The 21,192-nt window shown below is 39.4% G+C and overlaps 1 long non-coding RNA gene across 1 annotated transcript; it reads right to left on the reverse strand.

The window, feature by feature from the left end:
* Positions 1 to 2,653: 2,653 nt before the first annotated feature.
* Positions 2,654 to 9,253, reverse strand: LOC120519323. The gene is made up of 3 exons (XR_005631442.1): positions 9,142 to 9,253; positions 7,813 to 9,012; positions 2,654 to 3,648 (listed from the first exon to the last, which is right to left on the reverse strand). It is a non-coding gene; the product is annotated as an uncharacterized LOC120519323 (long non-coding RNA).
* Positions 9,254 to 21,192: the final 11,939 nt, after the last annotated feature.

A 21,192-nucleotide genomic window follows, 5' to 3' on the forward strand; every position in this document is an offset into this window, starting at 1 on the left:
CCTTTCCAACTGAGAGTACTGTCCACACAGAACTGGGCCTACTTTTGAGTTTTGAGGCCTACCTTAAGCTAACAGGCCTATTTTTGAGTTTCATGGACCCACATCTCACACCAAGCATAGGACATGGAAACAGTTACAAATGTTACAATAACTGAGATTGTGATTGTGTATCATCAACATCTAGCCCTGCCTCAGACATTCAGCAGTGCCTTAACACTGACATCAACATGGGCATGCTGACAAAGTACATGTGCAATGCTGCTTCAGTACAAGAATGACGTCTGGGATCGACTGGGATCTTTTCCTGAATAAGGAGTGGTATTGACCGGAAGCTCTGCAGTTTACTTGTGACTTTCTGCTGTAGGAAGATAAGTAAATAAATCAATGTAAATTGGTAAATAACATTCGATCTGGCTTTTAAATAAGTAACATTTTTTTATACAAAGACCATCACAAAACATAATGACAAACAGAACTTTGCATGATATCTGTAGGCCCTGCTGTTTCGTTGAAGGACATGTGTGGCGCAGACTGACTGGCAGGACGATGCCTGACCTCTTGCTGCATCCAATCAGTGTCATCTTTTGACTTTACACCTGATGCAGCTGCATTGTTCTTATGTGTGAGTGGACGTTTCTTGCAGGGAGGGCTTCTGTTCTGTTTCTCCAATGTAGAACCCTCATCCTCATCTGAGTTCACCTCTCTTATAGCTCGTGTTTATTCGAAAAATAGCAGCGTCAGATAGAATGAATAAAAAAAAAGCTAACTTTTACAAGTACCATAAATTTACACAGACTTTTACAGACTCAAATAAATCAAATGTATGTTTTTATTCTATAATAATAATAATTATACCCACTCACTACTCAAAACAGTTAATGCAAGAAGGACCCGGAACTGAACCTGCAACCTCATTATGAGACAGTGATTCTTACTGCTGCACCAGCCAAGCGGTCGTGTCACCATCATACCCTAACCCAATTTATTTTTCTTCAGTTATATGAATAAAGGCACACTTGTTTTGTTATACTTGTACCTTTTGTGAAAGTGTTTATTTGATATTTGGACTTCAGTCTTCACACATTATACACTTCATGTCAACATTTTGTCATTAGTACTATAACATGAAAAAACGTTTCTGTTTTAGCAATGTGTTCAACATTGCTTGCCTCACATTTCCTGTCATCCTATATTTACCCAGATCGTTGTAGATGCAGTACAAATAACAATATATTTTTTACCCTTTACAACTCCTGACACTTCACACCCAGATAAACAGACTTGAGCTGGGAGAACTTTTTGTCCGACTTGAGCTCCATTGGTGGGGGCGGGTATATGGGAACAACACTAACTGCTTGCTGCTTGTGCTGATCAACACATTTGCTAAACAAATGACGCTGATGGTGAGGTGCAAAGGAATTTAAGGTGGCCCGGGAGTACAACTTTTTTCGTAGGCTTCAGGGATTCTAGTGTTAACCATAGAGCCCCACTCCATTGTGAAGGCTGTAGTGAGGTGGACATGGAATGACTGCAAAGATAATTGTGTGTTATAATAACATAATTTTGAAAACTGTCACAGTCTTCCTTTTGTAACTGCAAAATTTCAGCTTCATCCCGGTCGTCAAATGAAAATGATGTAGTGGAGGAAAAAAACTGCAGATTGCCTCTATTAAAAGTTTTTCATTTTGTTCAAACAAACTGCAATGAAATGGCAATTCACAGTTCACAAAGGCAGTTTACGCTGACTTATCTTAACTTATCTAACTACATCTACATTCTTTCGTGTGACCAGTAACTTACCAGTTTAAAACCTGAATGCATCTATCTTGTTATCTAAGTAATTTATGGTGCTTTTAGTTTGAAATGGGCAGACAATTTAAAACTCAAAATAAATCGATACAAGAGATTGCACAGATAAGTATGAGGATCAAAGCTTTTTGGCAGAGGCTTTCATCTTCAGGATAGCTGGCCAATCATACGTCTGTAGTATCACATGGTCCAGAACCCTACGTGTATTTTTGGCATACATAATTGACCATCCGAGGGACCAGAGAACAACATTAAAGACAGAGATAAGTAAGAGAGAGAGATATACCATTTCATATGGATATCTGACAATGCAACTCATGCATCAGCCCAATTGCTGAATTGAAAAGCCTCCCAGCACTGCATCCACCTTCGACATTGCTACTGATTTTCAAAAAGCATTCTAGGACTATATATATACAGAATTTGAATTATATTTTCTAGTACTGGTACTATTCTACTTTGAAATACCATGTTGTTTTTAAATTTCTATACTTTGTCTTTATATCTAGAGTGATTGAAGTAATAAAGTTAATACAAAGCACATGGTGCAAGGGAGATCAATGCCATCCTATTCTCTACAGGCTGGGATGTGCACCCTTTTGGGTAGAACAGTGCCATAGAAATAAGACATTGTTTGGTTGGTAATATAACCAAAGGGTGTATCAGCCATCATGTGTCTAGAATGTTTTTCAATCAATCAATCAAGCACTTTATTTTCATTGTGACACAATAAAGTGGTAACAACCCCAAAGGTGCATTTAAAATCCAAAAGGCAAATAGTATGAAAAATTATCTTAGTCTAAGGAGTTATCAGAGTTCAACAAGTTTATAGCAGTTGGGAAATTCTCTTGATCTGAAGCATCTGTCTGATGGGATGGGCTTAAACAAGTCATGTCCAGGATAATGTTTTTGGTCTTTCTGACACAACAAGTCTTGTATTGATGTTCTAGTGATAGCAGTTCAGTTCCAACAATGTCCTGTACTGTTTTTACAACACGTTGCAGGGCTTTTTTGCGGCTGTAATGTAGCTGTTGTACTAGGCTGTTATGCAGTTAGTCAAGATGCTCTCTATAGTTTATCTGTAAAAGTTGATCAACATCTTCTGGGGGAGGTTAGCTTCTCTTAGCCTTCTCAGAAAGTAGAGGCGACGTTGTGGTTTGCCTACTACCACTGAAGTATTGTCAACTCTGTGATGGTGACCCCCAGAAACTTAAAGCTGGAGACTTTTGGGGATCAAAGTAGGTGTGGGTTATATCTGGGGACACCTGTGCACTGTTCACAATGAAAACAGGGAGTTCCAATGTAGAATACTAATGACCAAATGTCAGTGCTGGCATTATTCATACGTGCATTGTACGTATGTGGATCGGATCTTTGTGAGAGTGTGTGTCTATGTGTGTGTTAAGCTTAAGTTGTGAAAGTAGACCAATCCAGCAATGAGATTGGTGAAATCATACAATATACAATACAAATGGCAATATCTGTATAAACATTTATCTTAAGCAGTTTTTCATAATCTGGGGGTATGTATGTATCTATATCAATATATATATTGTGGCCAGGTGTGATAGTGACAGCTCAGAAACTGCATGGAAATTTTGGAGTGCCAACCAGGCTGCCCTGTTTATTGTCTGGAAACAGAAAAGTAAATTAAAGAAATTACAGAAACAAACAAAAAAAAAAGAGATGTTCACAAGTGTTTGTCCCTTCGTGTGAGTATCAGAACAAACAATGAGGCTTTGTCATTTCTAGTGGATGCTCCATCTGGCAGGTTATTCTGGCCAGTACATGACGCCTTCTTCTGGGGAACCCAGGGTTTTATGGCAGCTGGACTCAGTGCTGTGGGGAAAAAAGATACAACATCGTTAATGGCAGCGCCCCCTCTCGTCCTGGTGGGTTAATACATACTTTGAGTAAACTTGTAAAGGGGTCCTATGCTCATGCATGACAATATCTGTGCATATATATATATATATATATATATATATATATATATATATATACATATATATATATATATATATATATATATATACACACACTGTATATATATATATATATATATATATATACAACTTTTGTCATGTAATCACCCAGATCTTATTGACTATAAAAGATTTATTTCAACAGGTCTTTACTAATGCTAAATGTTAAACTATTATTTTCAGAAGAGTAGTTTTCTAGCTTATTTATTTATATGGTTTCTTTTATCTCATACAGGACAGAAGTACGATATATTGTTCATGATGATATTTTTGTAGATTAGAGTCACAGGTTTAGGTTTATGGCCATTCAATAACTGTCCAGTCTGAAGTGATTGCTGAACTAGGCTTGCTGATGGTTTATAAAGGACACCTTTCATTTATTTCAGCCTTGCTCATAAAATTCCATTTGGCCCAAAGGGTTTTGTTAGTCTTCAATGCAACAAGTGCCTGAAGCACATCCGAGCATATCTATTTTTAATTTTTTAAGTAGAGAGCAGCAGTGTTTTGGTTTCCATCTGTTTATTGTGTACTTTCTGTTCTCCCTTTTGTATATCTCTCCTTTGAGTATTTTGGTTTAATAAAGGCACCATATGTTGGCATCTTTTGCCTCATGTATTATATTCCTATTACAAAAGCCAATACCTACAAGGAGCTATCTCTTGAAGCAAGAACAAGAAATTAAAAAGTGTGTGCACTTTTTGTTAGGTCAGCTGTGGGCAACCATGCACCTTACAGAAGAAGGGGACCTTCGAGGATACAGGTAGCACCAGCTTTGCTTTCCTTGTGTTCATTTACACTAGTAAAAGACAAAACTCCCTAATGAGTGTTCTTGTTTCTCTCCTCTTATTAGCAGATGAACCCTTCTGCCCCTCTTGTTCTACTATGTAGTGACCCTACCTAACATATATTTAGCAAAAGAATTATATTTTGTTTGGATGTGTGAAACAAGGCCTGCATTCTGGAATCTTATGAAGTGCAATGCATGTAGGACACTGCTAAAATCAGATCATTTGCTGTGCTATTCCTCCAAGTATTTTTGTACTGACAGGGATACCACCACTGTTTTAGTGCATATCAGTCGGTTCCTATTTAAATACAACAAATATATGCTTTTCAAAGAACATAAAAACATACAGCAAATTACACACAAGTTAATCACAAGTTAAAGATGTTCAAACCAAAGATAAGTTACAGAGCAATTCTGTAACAAAGTGTGAATCACTTATTATGTATCCATGCAAAAGAATAAAAAAATAAGCTGAATGCATTCTACTTAAGAGTTAAGAGATAGAATTAGAGTCAGACTTTGTAAGTGGCAGTGCCTGTTTTAAAATAATTAAACACTGGGGTAGAAATCTAAAATGGAAGAGAAGAAATGGAATGTTCTCAAGTTAGGTCCCATTTCAATAGCAAGAACTAACATTAAGTTTTTATAGGCAGCATTTAATAAGCCATTTAACCAGTCATGCCTCAGCTGTACACATTTAACAACCTCACACAAACCTTTCACACACAAATCCATCTAAACATTGTCCAAAGTTACGGCCTGCTGACAGTTTACTCAAATTGTAATATAATGAATTACAAGCCCTTCTCCACATTGGTTCCTCATATAAATCTTGCACCACCTGATGATCACATTTTATGTGGCATGTCATAATTTTTAAAAAGTTCCAACAAACTTCATCTGCATCTGTTGTTAGGGATTCAATGAGCCAACCATGACTATTAAAACACTGTTTCAAATTATGCGGGAGAATCAAACTAAAGTTAGAAAATGGGATTTATTAGAAAATCGAAGAAACCTTAACAAAACTGATAATGTCATTTCTCAATGGAGTCTCCACACTTCTCAATGCACTTGCACCACCCGCCTGGAAGTGCCTGGATTCCAACAGAATAAAAGGTTTTTGTCTTGTCCTCGCAACCAGTTATTGTCGATAACAACATGCTGAGGGGTACTACAGTCACTAGTGCAAGTTACTGTGACTTGCTGAAGGCTAATGTGAAGCCTGCTATCCAATCCAAGCGGCGGGGACTGCTGTCTCAAGGAGTCCTTTTGCTGTAAGACAATTCCCGCACACACTGCTAAGAACACCAAGGCTTGTCTCGAGAAACGGAAATATCAGGAATTGCCACATCATCCTTATATGCCAGATTTGGCATTGTGTGATTTCCACCCTTTTGAATCGCTAATAAAATATGTGGGTGGTCGTTGATTCAAGACAGACGACGATGTGAAAAAAGTGGTGCAAAAGTGGTTGTGAGGACAAGACAAAACCTTTTATCCTGCTGGAATCCAGGCATTTCCAGGCAGGTGGTGCAAGTGCATTGAGAAGGGTGGAGACTCCATTAAGAAATGACATTATCAGTTTTGGTAAGGTTTGTTCTATTTTCTGTTAAATCCCATTTTCTAAGTTTTGCTTGACTTCCCCTCGTACTATGTGCCTTTCAATATACACTACGATTTAGAGAGTATTGAATCCCCTTTATCTTTTTAAAATTTTCCAATGTTGCAGCCTTATGCTAAAATCATTTAAATTCATTTTCCCCACATCAAGCAACACTCAATACCCCAGAATGTCAAAGTAAATAAAGGATAAAAGAATTTTTTTTATATATTTATCAAAGATAAAACATTGAAATATCACATTAACGCAAGAATTCAGATCATTTGTTATGACACTTGAAATTTGGCTCAGGGATCAAATTCTATTAATCATCATTGTACATGTCAGTTCAGTTGATTGGACATGATTAGGAAAGGCAAACACTTGTCTATGGAAGATACCACAAAAGCAAAGCCATGAGGTTGAATGAGTTGCCTGCAGATCTTGGAGACAGGATTGTGATGATGCACAGATTTAGGGAAGGCTCCAATAAATTCCTGCATCATTGATGGTTCCCAAGAGCATAGTGGCCTCCATAATTCATAAACGGAAGAGGTTTGGAACAACTAAAACTCTTCCTTGAAATAGACAACTGACCAAACTGGGAAATCAGGGGGAAAGGCCTTGGTAAGAGAGGTGCCCAAAAATCCAATGATCACTTTGGTGATCTAGATAACCAATGTGAAGATGTGAGAAACCTCCAGTTAGACAACCATCACTGCTACACTCCATTGATCTAGGCTTTAAGTCTGACTGGCCAGACAGAAGCTTTTCATCTGTAAAACACAAAAGGAAACCCTCTTGGAATGTACATAAAAGCATCTAAAGGATTCTCACACTGTGAGAAGTAGGTTTCTCCAGTCTGATGAAGCTAAGATTAGTGTCATGTTTGGAGGAAACCAAGCACCACTCATCACCTGTGCAATTCCAACACCAGAGCATGGTGGTGGCAGCATCATGCTTTGGGGTTGGTTGTCAGTGGCAGGGACAATAGATGGGGTTAATGGAAAACTGAATGGAGCAAACTACAGAGATATCCTTTATGAAAACCTACTACATTGTGCTTTGGACCTCAGACTTTGCCAAAGGATCACCTTCTAACAGAACAATTACCCTTAGCACAAAGTAAGGGCAACACAGCAGTGGTTTAGGGCCAACTATAACTGCTCTTGAGTGGCCTAGCCAGAGCCCAGATTGATCTCAATTGAACTTCTCTGGAGAGACCTAAGAAATATCTGCCCATGGCACTCTCTGTCTATCATGACAGAACCTGAGAGGATCTGCAGGGAAGAATGGCAGAGAATCCCCAAATTCAGGAGTGTGAAACTTGTGTCACACCCAAGAAGACCTCAGGCTGGAATCGCTGCGAAAGGTGCTTCAATTAAGTACTAAGCAAAGGGTCTGAATACCTGTGTAAATCTGATATTTCAGTTTCTTTTTACTCTAAGTAATATTTTCTTTTGCTTACTCATTCTTAGGTATTGAGTGCTGCTTAATGTGGGGATAAAATTAACTGATATGCCTTTAGCACATGGCTGTAACTTAAGAAAATGTAAAAAAGTGAAAGGGTTTGATCTTTTTCTGTCCAAGTGTCTTTTTCAAATGCAGGTAATCAACTAAAAATATACCTGGGAAGTTGTCAAAGTGCTCAGGTTTAGGGAGACAGTCTCAAAGCCACAGTTTTGATAATATAGTAGAAAGAAGAGCTGCACAGTCACAGTAAGCTTCAAGGAGATGTTAAGGATGAGGGCCTGGAAGGGTCCTAATCTTGTATCAATGGGGCAGTATTTTTGCATATATACTGTAAAATCTGTTACTCTTTGTATTCCCGGCAGACAGAGCCATAGGGGAAACCACTTGGAATAAAACTGAGAATTCCACAACTCTGGATGAACTGGTTTCTGTTTCCTATTCAGGAGGGAGCAGGAAGTGCGATGAAAAAGACACACCAAATGTGCCTTGCAGAACGCCAATTCAAATGAGGTCAGCAATTCCTGTACTTTCTGAATCCAATGTACATGCCAAAACTTGATATTTTTGATTTCAAGGTTTAATTCTTGCTCTCAGTGTTCAAATCCTAGCCAAGGCTGGCCTCATTTGATGGCTCTCAGTGTAGTCCTAAAAGAGTTGTGTAGTTGAAGCAGAAACCTAAATCACTTTTAAAAAGTATCTATAGGAAAAATGTTATTAGATGACCATTGCACGCCATGCAAGTGCTTCACTGGCTCTAGTCAGCAGGAAATACAGGGAAGGATTATGGTGAAACACTGTCAATAGCTGCTTGCACCTCTTTTCCCCTACAGCACAGAACAACAGTATAGATGATCTCTGACTTCACTTCTACTCTGGTAGTCCTGCTCCTTCGCATTGATCTCTTATATTCTGTAAGAAGATGAACAACTCTAAGTTGGCATTCATTTTGGCTCCGCTTCCCCTCCGTTGAGGAACTTTGATAACCACACCTTTGTTTTGTGGGTTGACTATCCTAACATTTTTCATTACTTCTTTGTGTCCATTCTTGTAAGGAAATGTTTCTCATTAAGCAGGCTTACTATTTTGGTAGTCTAACAGTTTGATTGTGTCTTTTCAGTCCTCCTACAACCAAAAATGAGAGCTGGTCTCGGTACGACAGGCTGGTGTAAGAAATGCAGGTGAGATAAAGTCCAAACGACTGTAGACACAATCAGATGTCTGGCCACGAGAGGTGCCACTATTGACTCCACGGTGATACAACTTTGTTTGTAAACTCCCCTTTCCAATATCGAGATAAGGATTAATCTCAAACACAATCTGAACTCTGAAAGTACTTTAATTCCTGTTGCTGTGTTCTGTAAACAAATTAAAAACATACACTAAGTTACAATGTTACATACAAGTACACATTTTAAATACTCTGAACGTGTAAGATTAACAAACATTTGAACCTCTTTATATAAAATTATCTATGATAAACTTACTTTTCCGCAAGGACGCACAGCATTAATGGCTCAAGTGATAAGAGAAAAGGACAAACTATTCTCACAACGTGCAGCAAGTAAACAAAGGAACAAAAGACATGCGAAGCCTGAACTTTCACCCGGAAATATGCAAGAAAAGTTTTACAAGTGTTTCTAATATATTGCCATTAGAGGTCGCAATTCAACCTGACAATGGACTTTCTGACATACAACATAAGCTGGATGGACAGAATGCTCTCCTCTCGTTTCTCAAATTTATTACATTCTTTTTTCTCTTTTTAAAATAAAAAATCCTTTCTCTTAAGAAATTCTTTTCAATTTTCCTCATTTTTTCTTAGCTGAAATGATTTTATCAGCTTCAAAACATCCTAATTCTATTGTCTCAATGTAAGTAGTACTTTAATTTAATTTCTGCCAAACATCTTAATCTTTGCTATCACCATTTTTGTCTTATCCCGTTGGGAGAGAAAGTGTTACGGATTCTTTAAATATTTTGGAAGTGAGAACAATCTAAAAAGTAAAGTGCCCACCACAAACTTTTCCAGACAATCGTCACCTTAGCCAGTGCTAAGACTCAGTGGACTATTTTTGTGATTTGGACAGGTGAAAGGAACACAGAGTGAGTCCAGAGAAGTGTTGGGGTGCCAGGCGGGTCACCCCTTTTAATTATATTGTAGGCATCAAAAAAAACAGGCGCAAAAGGGCATGAACGAGACTTAACATGAACATGTAGCCTTCTTGGCTTCATAAAGTAAGTGGCTCTTAAGAGCAGGTTTGGCTTGTGGAGCTCCAGTCTTGAGCAAGTCCGGGACCAAATGAGACGGCGAACTACAGGAGCATCTAATTTTTATAGTACTCTGAGTAGAAGCACAGGCTTAGTTGTCCTCAAGGTTTGTCTTCTCAGAGCTGTCGGGGTGAAAAAAAAATGACACTGTTAGCGACAGAGCCCCCTCTCACCCCGGCAGGGTATCACATACCTTAGATGAGCCTGGAAGGTGTGCCTCTAATGTACATGTGTGGCAGGGTGCATATCTCACATGACATGAATCAATTCTGTCTACATATTGTAACAATAAGCTTTTATGAATCTGTACCAAGGCTACACCATTGGTATGCAAAAATGGAATTGCTGTTCATTGTTCTTTCTTTCTGCTACCTAAAAGAAGAATGTTCATGTTTCATTTTCATGTGACAATGCTTCATAAAATATTGACTTCCACGCTCAAGATAAATGAAGCCGGGGATGTAGCATAATTCACTTTTCTAGCATTACTATGCAAGAAATTACAACACTTATGTCTTTATATTTTGATGTGCCTTCTATTTTTTATTTCATATTTGCATACAGACATTAATTGATATATTCCCTGATAAATCACCACATTTTACAGCAGAAAATAAAAGAATGTTAAATTGTTAAAGCTATTCACTGTTTTGTAGGCAACAAGAAGAATAACAGAAACACATGCAGATATTGCCAAGAGACAGGCTATAATTCAAAACATAAAGTAAATTTGTATTGTCTGATGAATTGCATCTGTGACAAATTTTATGAAGGTCAGTGTTATGGGATTTTGAGAGTGGCTTTCTTTGGCCGAATGTAAAATAACTTACAGCACTGCAAGCTGCTTTTGTCTTATTACTGTAAAAGCCTATATATATATATATACCTGATCCTGAATAAGCAGAACTAGTCAATCAGTGTTACATTGTGGCTTGGCCCAGTACTTTCCTTGAACAATGCAATATAATATCATTCAACTGAGAGATCCCCCATAAAACTTCGAGCACCATGATACACTAGCATTCGATCGAAATGAAAATTAAGATGCTGCAATACAATAACATTCATTTGAAAATCTTATACACTAACAAATGGCACCAGCACTCTGGGTAGAAAATTGGAAAAGGTCCAAGCACTGCTCTACCTTACTTTACAATAATACAGTTTGTTAACCAGGTTGATATTTCAACCCGGCTACCTAAAACCAGAAATGAGCACTAAAAAGCAGCATATCATGCAGTATATACTGTAAGTAATCATAATTAGAAAAAAAAAACCTGGAATGTGGTTATAAAGTACAAAGGTATAATAATTATGGAAATAGTTGTTTACCTTTTTTTATACAGAACATAGATATATAGTATGCTTTGTAAGGCAAAAACAGAAAAAGGCATATAATTGAGTCTGACAATTAGGTTAACATAAATTGCTCTGCAGAGTTGTTGTAAAAATTTTAGCTTAGCAGCTGCACTGTTTCTTAGGCAACAGAAATGAAGCAGATTGTTGAATTAGTTTGATGTTGCCAAGCTTTTGTAATTGGTCAATCTACGTAAATCCACATTAGACAATAGCATTTGATATACACTACGTGCGTGTGCAGAGTGTCATCAGGTCCGTCATACTATATCACATTTATCTTGTCATTACAAGCTTACCAAGTACAAAAATGGCAAAGTGTGGCATTCAGGCTGAACATTTTTTACCAGCAGAACTGTAAGTAACAAGCTAATAAAATCTTTTTCTGTCCGAAAATCTTTTTCAAATGCAGATAATCAACCACAAATATACCTGGGTGGTTGTCAAAGTGCTCAGGTTTAGGGAGACAGTCTCAAAACCATAGTTTTGGTGATATAATATAAAGAACAGCTGCACAGTCACAGTAAGCTTCAAAGAGATGTTAAAGATGCTGAACAGGCTATACCACTATTGGGGGCCTGGAAGGGTCCTATCAATGGGGCAGTATTTTTGCATATATAGTATATAATCTATTGCTTTGTATTCCAGGCAGACAGAGCTGTAGGGGAATTCACTTGGAATGGGACTGAGAATTCCAGAAATCTGGATAAACTGGTTTCTGTTTCCTTTTCAGGAGGGAGCTGGAAGTGAATTGAAAAAAGACACACTTAGGAGGACCACTGAATGTGCCTTGCTGACAGCAAATTCAACCTCGTGGTTAAAGGCACATTAGAAAAGGGAGAATGAAAGAACAGGACAGAAGGCCAGTTTGACTGTATATGTTCTCAAAAAATAGACAAATGGCTACAAAAAGGTTTGGGTAAATTAGTTGCACAATAGTGTACACATTGGAGTCCAAAACAGAACTGACTGACGTTCTAAAGGAAGGCTGAGGAAGTGACGTCATCATGGGTGGGACAGGAAGTAACATCATCGGGCACAGGATCAGAAGTGGCGTCCTCGGGGTCAGGTGAAATTTCCCATAACTGGTCTGCAGTGGAAAGAGACAAAGGATTAGCATACCCTGGTCTGGCGTGGAAATACCTTCATTTGAGCCCTTTAACTGCTGTCAACAGGGACAGAACTGTGCAGGAAAGAGTTTCCAGGCAATATTCTGTTTGTAGCAGGTGCTTCATGGTGATAATTTGATGACCAACTTATAACATATAGTTTTCCTTTTGGACATTGTATCTTTGAAAGTGTTGCAACAAATTGACTCCAGACAGTCACAAAGGTTTGGGGCAGCCACCCATATAATATAATCCTGGCTGCAAAAGGTTTGAAAATTTGAGTTGTTTACAAGACAAAGTCCAAAACAGAACTGATTAAGTGGAGGTGAGATGGTGGTTTTAAGGGCCAGAAGAGGAAATTATGTCATCTATGCCGGAACCGGAAGTGACGTCATCAAAGGCGCCAGGACCAGTAGTGATGTCATCAGAGGCGTCGAGACCAGAAGTGATGTCATCAGAGGCACTGGAATCTGGCAGGATTTCCCGGAAATGGTCTATAAGAGACTGAGAGAGACAGTCAGCACACTCCGCCACCTCCTGGTCTAACATAGTATTACAGATACTCAAGCCCTTAAGCTTCCTCCTAATCACACGTATGTGACAATGTAGAAAAGTTGCTCTACCATTCTGTTTAATTGGGGATAATTATTCTAATAACTTAAAAAGAACAAAATAAACATTTACATTATATCCTAAGCGACAAATGTGATACATAACTTCATCTTTTGGTTTGCCAACTGAATCCTATCAGTCCTTATATACATATAAACATATGTTATATGTTTCCGACACACCCATTGTTAACATCAAGCGCATAGCTATACAATCTTCATTGACAAACATTGGCAGTTGAATGGGTCATACAGAGGAGCGCAGTGACTTTAAATATGCCAGTGTCATAGGATACCACCTTTGCCACAAGTGAGTCCTTAAAATTTCTGCTCTACTAGATCTGTCCAGATCAACTGTAAGTGGTATTATGAAGTGAAAGTGTTAAGAAACACATCTTTATATATATATAAAATTCAACGTCTGTTTGTAGGTCTGTCTGCTTTACACGAGAGAACTACGTAACGGATGTAGATCGAGTGTTTTCTGTAATTTCCTAGATAAATCTGGTTGATTTTGCAACCTCTCTCATCACCCTAAGTATCAAAGTTCACTTGCAGTACCAATTTATTTGTACAAATTCGAGAGAGACTCAGCAGGTGGAGGGGAAGGGATGGGGCCCTTCTTACTCATGTGCCATCCTCGGGGCGTATCTTACATCTATTTTACGCAATTGTGCGGTTATGACTTTGTGACAACAATTTGCAGAGGGCCATTTTCTATTCCAACATGACTCTGCTCCTGTGCCCCAAGCCAAAACCATACAGACATGAAGGAACTCGAGTGGCATGCACAGACATCTGACCTCAACCCTGTTGGACACCTGATGAACTGCGGTCCAGGTCTTCTTGTGCTATATCAACACCTGATCTCACAAAGATCTTTTTTTCTGAATGTGCAGAAATTTCCACAGACACCCTCCAAAATCTTGTAGAAAGCCTTCCCACAAAACACTTTTAGCCACAAAGGGAAGACTGGGTCACTCAAGAACATTCACAGAGTTGGTTTTAAACTCCTGTGTTGTCTTTTCTTTATACTTAGAGTCATTTTCCTGTTGGAAGTTGAACGTTTGGCTGAGAACAGGTTTTCATTAAGGATATCTCTGTACTCTGTAGAGTTGTGGCGATGGTGGTATGAAGGTACCATGCCTGCCAAGAGATCAAGGTTTAACTTTTGCCCATTACATTTAGCCTCATCTTTAATCACTGTTCTTGTCATAGCCAGAACCCTTACTATCTCTGGAGTTATCAAGTTGGGATTTTTTGTACTTTGTACATTGAGCAGCGGTTTAAAGCTGATCCTTTGGCTAGGGTGTTGGACATCTCTGGGTTCACGGTTCTTGCAGATGATCCTCCAATTAGCTGTGAACCACCCAATCTCACTAAGATTGCACAGGTGGTGAACCAGCTGAGGGTAGGGAAGGATGCAGGAATCTGTGGTATCCGGTATGAACTTCTCCAGGCTGGTGGTAAGGCTGTCCACCTGGCATTGCAAGCAATCTTTCCTTCCATTTGGGTGATAGGCATCATCCCAGCTGACTGGAAAACGGGACTTGTCCCTATCTAGAAAGGGAAGGATAATTGTCTGAATTGCTGCTACAGGGGGGTAACAGTGCTCTTGGTGTTGGGTAAGGTCCTTGCTAGGGTCATCCTCAATAGGATCCATGATCACTTGCTCACCTACCAGCAACCAAAGGAGTCTGGTTTTACACCTAAGAAGTCTTCTGTCGACCACATCCTGGCACTGAAGGTCCTTATTGAACGCAAATGAGAATATTTTTGAGTTTAGTTGCGAGTTACTTTACAGCCTTTGTTGATTTTCTTAAAGCATTCGACTCATTTGATCGAGCTGCCCTGTGGGACATCCTGAGACTTGGTGGGATCCCCTTAAAGTTGCTAGATACCCTGGCTGGCCTGTACACTAGTACTGTGAGTGCTGTGCAGAGTGGAGGCAGAACTTCTGTGTTTTTCCTAGTTGATATTGGGGTTCATCAGGGGTGTGTTCTTGCTCGTACTCTGTTTAACGCTTGCATGGACTGGGAGTTGGGCAAGGTCATGGGGTCCAGTGGCTATGGGGCATCTGTTGGTGAAGAAAGATTCACTGATCTTGATTTTGCTGATGATGCTGTGATCTTTGCAGAGTCAATGGAGGCTTTGATCAGGGCTCTCAAGAGACTGCACAAGGAGTTTGATTGTCTGAGCATGCGAGTATCCTGATAAAAATCTAAATCCAGACCTTTTAATGTCCTCTTGGGCACACCCAACAGCAGTGTGTCTGTCTGCGGAGAGAGTGTTGATCTTGTCGCGAGGTTTACTTACTTTGGCAGTGACATTCATGTCTCTTGTGACTCTTCCTATGAAGTCAGAAGACAGGTTGGGAGAGCATGGGGGGTCATGAGGTCGCTGGAAAGGTGTGTGTGGTACTCCTGATATCTATGCAGAAGGAAGAAGGTCCAAATCTTTAGTGTCCTGATGTTTCCTGTCTTACTCTATGGTTGCGAGACATGGGCGCTATCCAGTGACCTGAGACAAAGACTGGACTCCTTTGGTACTGTGTCTCTTTGTAGAATCCTTGGGTACCGCTGGTTTCACTTTGTGTTGAATGAGCGGTTGCTCATAGAGTCCCGAATGAAGCACATTACCTGCATTGTAAGGGAGCGTCAGTTACGGCACTAGAGCCATGTGGTGCGATTCTCCGAGGGTGATCTGGCTCGCAGGATCCTTATTGTTGAGGACCTGAGTGACTGATCTAGGCCAAGGGGATGCCCACATAACACCTTGCTGCAGCAGATAGATGGTCATTTCCAGAGGGTGGGACTGGGCCACGTGTTGGCCTAGGGGTTGGCCAACCAGGATCCTGAGCTGTTTCGTTGTGTGGTGAGTGCGGCAGCACCCTGCACCAGTGCAAACTCCCCAACCTGAGCTGACCTGTACCAGAACGGAAAAATATGAATATTGTATAAACAGAAGCTTTCCAATACTAACAACAGTTATGTGTTAAATACAACAAGTTTAAAGATAATAAAGTTTAGTAATATACAATATATGTGACCTTTGTACCTTTACACTTACTTACCCCAGCAATGGTGACTAACTCGGCAGTATTCTCTAAGACATCCTGTTTATATCTCCTCAAAATTTGCCTGTGTTATTTAAGAATACAACAGTGTGTACCCTCATGCTTCGTGGGTCAATATATGTGACTAATTGTTTTTAATGTGTTTTTAAAGATAAGTACAATAGCAGGCCTCAGGCATGAGACTTTCTAAACAGAGACATTGGCTCCAGCAGACCCCTGTGACCCTGTAGTTAGGGTGTAGCGGGTTTTATAATGGATGGATGGATGGATGGACATTTAATGAATTGGATTTCTCTCTAATAGGACTTTGTTGTGCTTTCACGTGTGCTCTGATAAACATCTTCTAGAACAACTTGGCTGTGATCTACTCCATTTCTTGTCAAACTGCAAGAAAGTGTAAGATCACAGCTTCTGCAGCACAGTTACATGAGAGGTGAAGTTCAGTGGATCATAAGGTGAGCAGTGCTCAAATATTTCTTCTGAGGTCTTAAGCATTCAAAAGTATTTCTTGCTGTTGAAAAATCTGGTATTTAGATAGGTCTTGCTGGCTACTTGTATTTGCTTTTGGGAAAATACGAAGTTGGGTTCTTTTCTATTAGCACAAGTTTAGTTTTCAGTTTCACATTAGTATTGCCTTTGTTACTCTTAAAGAGTTCTATTTAGAGTAGATTTTTTTTTTTGTCATTTATTGACAAGTTTTACCTTGAAATACTCAGTGTGTGAGTCATAATATGTTTGTAACAATGTATTAAAAGACATGTGAGTGCCAGGAAGCTAAGACATTGAAAACCAAAGGATAAAATAATTCAAAGGGTTTAAGTAGAGGTGTTCTGGCAAGCCACAAAGGCAAAAAGAAAGAAGTGTATCATGACATAAGTCAAAAGCATAAGCAGGGTCTAAAGCCATTAAATCCTTCCAACTAATGTCCCAAATTAAAACTGGTAACCAAAATTCATTGTCATCACAGTCCTAAGTCACCCTGTGCTGGCTGGGATTGGCTCAAGCAGACCCCCGTGACCCTGCATTAGGATATAGCAGGTTGGACAATGACTGACTGACTGACTGATTTTAGGTGCAGTGCTGCAGAGCCTCCTGGGACATCAGTGCCGTCCGTTGCTACAATATGGTTATATTGATGATGTTCCCTAGCAACAGGTCACTGCATCTATGCAACAATGGCAAAAATTAACATCAACTATAAAAAAAACAAAAAAAACAACAAAGTCACGCTGTGGGATGATCTTCATCAAACATGAAATTTAATTAAAAATGGACAAACTTTATCAAGAAAGTATTACTAACTTTAAACTATAAGAATTCAAAAATTCCAATAGAAATACTTCAATGCAAGGAAAATTTTGAATAAAAAAAAAATTGCAAAAGAAACACGTATCATAACAGATAAAGGAATGTTAAAATATTAATTACCAAACCTCAAAAAAAAGTGATCACCAAAGCTGCAGTCAAAAAAAAACCAGAAGTTCAGAAACTGAATATAGACCTTTTTCAAGTAAAATTGCTAAAACAAAAAAATTGTCCTTTTGAAGAAGATCCCAAAACTAGTATATCTCTAAACCTAAACCACAACCTGAAATAACGACACCTGTGAACATCTGACTAGCAGTGAGTTTCTTAGCAGTGAACAACTTGCAAGCAGCTATAAAATAATCAATTAAAATGTGGTGTTTGACAAAAACAGACATTAAATAGCACTGTAATGATGTTATACTAACCTTGCTGGTCAAAGCCCATATGGAGCCCTAGGTAGTGTCCGGATCATGTACCCCTTGAGTTACCATAAGGGCACCACTTGGTGTCCATAGGGTTGAGCGGTATTCCAGAGTGCATGCCACTTTAGTTTTATAAATGGTGCATGAGCATTCTCCACCTTAACTTTCATAAACCACGTCACCCAGATGATGCTGCCCTAGGCGGTCGTGTATGTCATCTAATGGATTGGTCGACTCTGTATACTTACACTCGATAACAATAAGAAATAAGTATTAAAACTAGAAAAACATGTATAGGGGATGCTTTAACCTTTTCAACTGACAGATTTTAGTTAAATGGCCAAGGCCTGAAAAACTTGTCAAGATGGACAGAGAGTGAAGTGTATTCTGGAAAATTTGAAAGGCAAAGCAGGACTTTAGAATGTTCTGTATAGCCAATCTGTTTGCAGTTTATGGGAACTGACTTTGAACTCGTATGATAACTTTGCTGTGTTTTGAGAAGCTGTAAAAATGTTAGCCGTTTTGCTAGCAGGCAGTAAGCCAGGTATATGTGCTCACTTTGGTCAAGGAGTGTGAAGAGAGTAGCTGCTTTTCTTAGACATTTTATCAAAAGGAGTCTTAGTTAAGCTTTCTGATTTTAGTTTAGTTTTAGTTCAGCTTTTGTTTTGTTGCCTTTCTGACAATTTAGAGAAGCCACGGACACTTAAATGGAGCTTGCTATCTGCTTAGCTGCTTTCCAAGGAGGTTTGTCTCAGACTAGAAATCTTTCTTTTCACCTTTTTATTAAGGATATACACTCACCAGCAACTTTATTAGTTACACCTTGCTAGTACCGGGATGGACCCCCTTTTGCCTGAGGCACAGATTCAACAAAGTGTTCAACACATTCCTCAGGGATTTAGGTCCATATTGACATGATAGCATCTCACAGTTGATATAGATTTTTCGGCTGCACATCCATGATGCGAATGTCCCATTCCACCACATCCAAAAGGTGTTTTATTAAATTGAGATCTGGTGACTGTGCAGGCCATTTGAGAATAGTAAACTCATTGTCATGTTCAAGAAACCAGTCTGAGATGATCTGAGCTTTGTGACATAATGAATTATCCTGCTGGAAGTAGCCATCAGAAGATGGGTACACTGTAGTCATAAAGGGATGGACGTGGTCAGTAACAAAACTCAGGTAGCCTGTGGCATTTAAACAATGCTCAATTGGTGCTAAGGGGACCAAAGTTTGCCAAGAAAATATCCCTCACACCATTACACCACCACCACCACTAGCCCCAATCAGCAACCAGGCTACCATTGTACATGTTGTGTACAATAAGGGCCATGAGACAGGTAAGAGGTTACAGGTAACAGCTGTATAGCTCATTATGACATATCCTACCCCCATTAACAGTAGAATTACCAAAACCTATGAAAAAACTTGTAATTCTGGCCCACCTTAAATCCCTTCGCACCTCTCCGTCTGCATCTTTTGTCTTGCAAATGTGTCGATCAACACAAGTAGCAAGCAGCTTGTTATACCATCACCCCCACCACCACAGTAAGGGCAAGAAGTTCTCCCAGCTCAAACCTTGAATTGCGAGTTTTTTCGTAGACTTTGGTAATTCTAGTGTTAAGAAAAGAACCAAAAAGATTAGTTGGTACCTTTCCTGTTAGGTGCATGTCACAGGTGATTTAATAACACAATACGACACATAGCTATGCAGAGAAAACCCTGATTCATTACTGTGTTCTACTTAGATATGTGGTTGTAAGTAGATACTGTTGTTCTGTAAGGAATTCTATAATAAATGACCTGTAATAGTATCAACCGCTTTTTAAGTATTTACTGGGGACGTAAAAGATTTGCGTTTCTAAGTGAATGGCTTATATTAGATAAAGTTTTATTATTTTTAGCTATAGTCAAGTCAAGTGTCAAGGTCAAGTGGTTTTGTCAAACCATTCATACATTGTATTGCAGAATACAGTGGCATGAAATACCTTTCCCCAGGACAACATATACATAAATACAGGGCACGTGCATGACAGATAAAGAACTATACTTTACTATAAATAGATAAAAAATAAATAACAGTCAAGTGGAAAAATAGTAATAATTTCAAATGCATAGTCATAAATAAATCTATACTAATAAAAGGCAAAGCCCTCACTGACTCACTCACTCACTGACTCATCACTAATTCTCCAACTTCCCATGTAGGTAGAATGCTGAAATTAGGCAGGCTTATTCCTTACAACCGAAACCGATGTACGTACTTATTTCGATGGTATGACACCACTGTCGGCCGCCATATTGAACTTTCCAACGTCACTAATTTTCCAACTTCCCGTGTAGGTAGAAGGCTGACCCCATCTTCACGAAATTTGGTAGGTGGCTTCCCTGTGCTAACCAAAACCGATGTACGTACTTATTTCGGTGGTATGACGCCACTGTCGGCCGCCATATTGAACTTTCCAACGTTACTAATTCTCCAGCTTCCCATGTAGGTAGGATGCTGAAATTTGGCAGGCTCATTCCTTACAGCTTACTTACAAAAGTTAAGCAGGTTTCATTTCAAAATTCTACGCGCAACGGTCATAACGGTCAACAGCGTCTGCCATGTTGAACTTTCTTATTTATGGCCCCATCTTCACGAAATTTGGTAGGTGGCTTCCCTGTGCTAACCAAAACTGATGTACGTACTTATTTCAGTGTTATGATGCCACTGTCGGCCGCCATATTGAAGTTTCCAATGTCACTAATTCTCCAAATTCCCGTATAGGTAGAAGGCTGAAATTTGGCAGGCTCATTCCTTACAGCTTACTTACAAAAGTTAAGCAGGTTTCATTTCGAAATTCTATGCGTAACGGTCATAACGGTCAACAAAGTCCGTCATGTTGAACTTTCTTATTCATGGCCCCATCTTAACGAAATTTGGTAGGCGGCTTCCCTGCGCTAACCGAAACCAATGTACGTACTTATTTCGGTAGTATGACACCACTGTCAGCCGCCATATTGAACTTTCCAACGTCACTAATTCTCCAAATTCCTGTGTAGGTAGAAGGCTGAAATTTGGTACTTATGTCGGTGGTATGATGCCACTGTCGGTCGCCATATTGAACTTTTCAACGGTCTTTGTTACTTATGGGCCCATATTCAAGAAATTTGGTACACAGGTTCCCAACGCTAACTGAATCCTACTTACGTACATATATACATCCATAGCCTGCAGCTCGGTTACCATGTGAGGCGGCGTTGGGTTCCTCATCCCAACGCCCCCCATGTTGTTGGCTGCCTGCCTATATAAGGCCGTCTGTCGCTCCAGTCTCTACATTCCCTTCCTTGCTTCGCCACTGGATTCACGTCTCCCTGCTGATAACTACAGCCTTTTTA

Source organism: Polypterus senegalus, chromosome 1 (assembly GCF_016835505.1).
Source record: "Polypterus senegalus isolate Bchr_013 chromosome 1, ASM1683550v1, whole genome shotgun sequence".
Taxonomy (NCBI): Eukaryota; Metazoa; Chordata; class Cladistia; order Polypteriformes; family Polypteridae; genus Polypterus; species Polypterus senegalus.